A 5,710-nucleotide genomic window follows, 5' to 3' on the forward strand; every position below is an offset into this window, starting at 1 on the left:
TGGAGCTTACTTTTCTACTTGCTTGAAAAACTCTACCTCTCAGATCACTATATGACTGACTCCTTCTTGCTAATTACTCTCCACTCAATTGTTATTTCTTTAGAGAGACCCTCTCTGAACTAGCCAACCTAAAGTAGGGTTATGAGCACAATGCCTTGACTTTCTTCCTTATGACTCATCACTCTGAGTTATCTCTGTATGTGTATTTGTTTACTTGCTTATTGTGCATCTTTTTTTACTTAAATGTAAGCTCCACAGGGCCAAGACATTATCTAGCTTGACCTTCACTGTATTTCTAGTGCCTGACACTCAGCAGGCACTCAGGAAATGTTTGGGAAGTGAATGAATGAATGAATTAATGATGCATAGAAATAATCCAGGGAAAGGTAATTATGAGGAAGGCAAACCTATCCAGTCCCCTAGGCAGAGGTAGACACCCTGGTCTGTTATCCCTCCTGCTATGATCATATGTTATGATGTACTTGCTACAAGGCCAACTTCTCTCAATAGATGTTAAACTCAATGAGGGCCAGGATCACTCCTGTCTTATTCATCACTGTATGCTTTGTATCTCAGTTTGTCTGGTACATAGGTGGTTTTCAATAATTTTTTGTTGGTTCACTGAATGATTAAATCTCTCCTTCTCAATTAATGGAACATAGATGGAATGAAACCCAACACATCTATCTTTCATAAATGGGAAAGTTGAGACTCAGGGATATTTACCCACCATCACACCTGAGTCAGGCCATAATGCAGGTCTTAGCAGCAGAACTCTTTTCCTGTAAATGATTCAAAAGTTGGCTCAACTAAGATAGCTTTTCAAAGGTGAGCAGCTAAGAAAACAGAAGGCCAATCCATCATTTTTGCTTGGAAATGAAGGGAATCTTGTTATAGAGGTAAAGGGCATATTCAAAGAAATGCCACATCTTCTAGGACAAGATTCGCCTGGACAAGATAGAGGAATAGAGCAGCTATGTTGAGGCCTGGTATGCACCTGCCAACACTAATAGTATTCAGGTTATATTTCTACTCTTCGAGTGCATCCCCTTCCCAGAAACACCAGCCATATGCCCCTATCTTGTAGCAGGTGTTCTTACCAGCTTTTGATGGAAGGGATTACTGGCAACATCAATGTTTTCTGAGAAAGCCTTGCAGAGTTCTTAAGAAGATGTTAAGTAGACACAATTTAGAGTCAAACAGATCTAGATTTGAATCCTGTATTTTCTACTTACAAAATGACTGTAGCCAAGAGATTCACCTTTCTAAACCTCAGATGCCTCCTCTATAATTTGTGTATAGTAAGAATAAGATTTCCTATGCAGGGCTTTGTGAGAATTAGGTGAGATCATATGAGTAACTGGTAAACTGTGCAGCTCTGTGTTCATGCTTTTCTTGTATCTTTAAAAGATACCCTGTTTGCATTTAATGATTGCTTATGTTCTTTGAGGACAAAATTTTCTTTTTTTTTTTTTAAATTTTTATTTATTTATTTATTTGACAGACAGAGATCACAAGTAGGCAGAGAGGCAGGCAGAGAGAGAGGGGGAAGCAGGCTCCCCACTGAGCAGAGAGCCCGATGTGGGGTTTGATCCCAGGACCCTGAGATCACGACCTGAGCCGAAGGCAGAGGCCCAACCCACTGAGCCACCCAGATGGCCCAGGAGAAAACTTTTTATTTCATCCCTGAGCATCTCATTTGTGCCCAGTACAGAGCAGGGCAGAGAGTGTGTGCCAGTGCAGGCTGTGACCCTGTCTGGGATATAAGACTCAAGGAAAATAGGAAGAGCTGTTGCCAACAGGTTGGCACACTTGGGTCTTTATGTGAATGTAGTTGAAGTAGTGGGTAGCATGCCTAACTCTAAGGGGATAGGCAGACTAAGCTTCCGTCCAGGCAGAATGGTTTGTGATAATGCAGTTTGCCTTATGGAAGTTACAGTACATGAAAGCAAACCCAATGCTGAACCCAGAGCTTCCCAGAATACATCCAGAGGTGGTGACATGTAGTTACTTACCCCTGTCCCAACCTAAGTCAATTCTAAGAACCTAGCTTACTAGCCATAAACCTAATAGGAATGGAGCCAGGCCAGAAAGTCATGGCTCTTGTGTTTTTAGCTGCTGGTAGGAAGTCTGTGGATTGGTAATCTGAAGGGTGGGCAGGGAATAGACAAGACTGAAACAAAGCAGGTTGTGGAGAAAGGGTTGATTTAGATCACTGTTAGATTAAAGATCTTGCATAGGAAGGGAGCCAGGAGCAAAGCCTGCTCCTTGGCTGCAGCCTGAGCTACAAATTACCACCCAAACAACTTAGAGTCACTCAAAATACAAGACTGCAATGGATTCAAAAGCTGTTTCTTTTTTGCCTGAAGTAGAGGCAAGTTTGCCTTTGGAGAAGAAACTCATTTCATTGGAAGCATCATTCTGAGCAGCTATATTGATTATGCCCATAGCAAATATTGATATAAGGTAAACCTCGAACCAGCACCCAGGTTTTTGTGGCCTCCTCATCTATCACAAGCCTCAGCCACTCTACAGCCATGCCTATGAGGAAGTATAGAGAAAGCTATTCACTGGCACAGTTAAGTTGGGGAGAAGACAGCCATCAAATATGGTAATGTCTAGTAATTGACTTTAAATTTGGTACCTGGCAAGACTTTATTCTATTACTTATTCCTTCTCTTCTGCCTTTATCTCCCTTGAATTTTCATTCCTGCCCAATGACTGTTCTAACCTTCTCCTTTTTACCACCAAATTTTTGAAAGAAGTGGTCTGTTTTCATTCTTTATTTTTTATATTTTATTTTATATTTTAAAAATTTCATTTTATTTTTTTAGTGTGCCAATATTCATTGTTTATGTTCGTCTTCTTTCTTGAAGGCATAGCAATAAAGTTACCACTGCCAGCACCACCACCACTCTATCTGGATATCCAACAAGCAGTTTAAATCCCACATGGTTAAAAATTGATCTCCTGCACACTTCCAGTGTTCCAGTCTCAGTTAATTCTGTATTTAGCACTCAGTTGGCCAAACTAAAATGTGGGTGTCATCCTTTACCTACCTCTCCCTTGCCTCATGCCATCTCTCATCCCCTGCTACTTAATTGCTCTCAAGATAGACAAAAATGCTTAATATGGTCTACAAATCTTTGCATGTTCTGACCCCTGTCTGTCAGTTCCATTGTAGTTTGTACCATATTCTCCTTTGATCATGCTATTTAAATTATAATGATTTTATTTCTGTTCCTTGAACACACCATTGCTTCCATATCTGGCCTCAAGTCCCCCTTAGACCATGTACTTCTTTTTTAGAGAACTTTTAGAAACATTAATAAACTTTATTTCTTAGAACAGTTTTACATTTACAGAAAAATTGAGCAGATAGTACAGAGAGTTCCCATATACCTCTATGCTGAACACAGTTTTTCCTGTTATTAACATCTTACATTGGTATGGAATTTTCATTGCAATAATGAACTAATATTTATTCAGATTTTCTTATTTTTTAACTAATGTCCTTTTTGTGTTCCAAAATACTATACTATATTTCGTTGTCTAAATATATGTCTCCATAGACTTTTCCTGGTTGGACTATTTCTCAGACTTTCCTTGTTTTTGGTGACTTTGGTTAACGTTTTGAGGAGGATTTATCCAGTATTTTGTAGAAAGCCCAAACATTTAGATTTGTCTGATGTTTTCTCATGATTAGACAGGAGTTATGATATTTGGGAGCAAAATTTCAGAAGTAAAATAACATTTTCATTACATCATATCAAGGCAACACACTACCTACCCAATTTATGATAGCTGAGGTTGACCTTGATCACCTGGCTAAAGTAGTGCTTGTTAGGATTCTAAATTTTAAAATGATTGTTCTCCCTCTGCTTTTCATACTGTCCTCTTTGTAAAGACATCAATATGTGCAACCTTCACTTAGGGAGTGAAGGTTCTTTTCTTTTAGTATCTATACAATTTATTTGTAATTCCTGTGCATGAGAGGCTATCTCTTATCCCCCATCTATTAACTTATTCAGTCAGTTATTTATATCACTATGGACTCATGAATATTTACTTTATACTTTGGGTTAAATTCCAATATTATTTTATTTTGTTGCTTAAATTATTCCAGCTTTGGCCATTGAGAAGTATTTCTGTTGGCTCCTGTGTCATTTTGACATGTTCCATCATAGTGGGATTTTGTTGTTTCGTTTTCAGCACTTCTTTTTTAAAGGGTAAAATTAATATTTTGTTGTCACTTATAATAAGATGGCAGTTGAGTATATGGTGTTCATATTTGACCTTTCCTTTTTGTAAATAAACAAAATGATAAATTTTAAATAGCCAATGGCTCGTTACATTTTCAGAGAACATAATTAGGTTAATTCATTATTGGTGGCTTCAACTTTTCCCTCATTAGCACCAGAAAATTCACTCACATTTTTCCCCTTAAAAAAAAAACTGGGGGGCACCTGGGTGTCTCAGTGGGTTAAGCCTCTGCCTTCGGCTCGGGTCATGGTCCCAGGGTCCTGGGATCGAGCCCCACATCCAGCTCTCTGCTCAGTAAGGAGCCTGCTTCCTCCTCTCTTTCTGCCTGCTGCTCTGCCTATTTCTGATCTCTCTCTCTATCAAATAAATAAATAAAATCTTAAAAAAAAAACCTGGAAGGGTGGGGTGCCTGGGTGGCTCAGTGGGTTAAGCATCTGACTCTTGATTTTGGCTCAGGTCATGATCTCAAGGTTGTGAAATGGAGCCCTGTGACAAGCCCTGTGCTGAGTGTGGAGTCTGTGTTAAGATACTATCTTTCCCTCTGCCCCTACCCCACCCCCTCCCTCTTTAAAAACAAAACAAAACAACAGAAAACTGGAAGGTTGGCATGCATTTGACGTCACATTCTGAAGCAGCATCCTGACAGTCATACACATCTACTTCAAGGGATACCACGTTGGAATACTTCTGAGAGAGAGAATGAAAGAAAGGCTTTGCAAGGCTCATACCATGTGGCTGAGATGTCAACTACAACTACTCTTGCACTGTTCAAGGCTTATGGAAAATCATACTTGCTCTTTATTGGCTTCACCACTTTGGCAGTTGGAGTCCGCCAAATAATGGTAAGGACCGATGAATGTGGATCCAAAAATGCCAGACAGATCTTGCAAAGCATACAGCCTGCCTTCTCTTTATAGAAACTAGCACTTATTTAAAAAAAACTTATTTATGTATTTGACTTTTTATTTGAATATAGCTGACACACAAACAGATGGTTGCCAGAGGAAAGGGGGCCTAGAGGATGGACAAAATGGGTGAAGAGATGTGGCAGATACCCACTTCAAGTTATGAAATGAATAAGCCACAGGAAGAAGAGGCACAGCATTGGGAATATAGTCAATAACATTGTTAGGGTGTTTTGTAGGGACTGATGGTAGCTACACTTGTGCTGACCACAGTATAACATACAGACTTGCTGAAACACTATGTTGTACACCCGAAGCCAAATGCTTTTGGCATTTTTTTATTTTCTGATCCTACAAGATACTTGGCTTATCTTGTATATTACTTACCCCAGTCCTAGAAGCAGCTGTTTCTCCAAGGATTTCTTGGTTCCTTTTATTGGAGAGAGGTATTAGGAACCAAGATCTAGGTGCTAGGTGTGCTTGCTGTAGTATACTTTTATTAGTTGCAATTTTACATCTGTTTGTTTGATTATTTAATGAAT

At 39.2% G+C, this 5,710-nt stretch overlaps 1 pseudogene; it reads right to left on the reverse strand.

Moving 5' to 3' along the window:
- Window positions 1–4,370: 4,370 nt before the first annotated feature.
- On the reverse strand, window positions 4,371–5,158 carry LOC131821097 (thioredoxin-like; annotated as a pseudogene).
- Between the last annotated feature and the right edge of the window lie 552 nt (window positions 5,159–5,710).

This window comes from Mustela lutreola, chromosome X (genome assembly GCF_030435805.1).
Source record: "Mustela lutreola isolate mMusLut2 chromosome X, mMusLut2.pri, whole genome shotgun sequence".
Classification (NCBI taxonomy): domain Eukaryota; kingdom Metazoa; phylum Chordata; class Mammalia; order Carnivora; family Mustelidae; genus Mustela; species Mustela lutreola.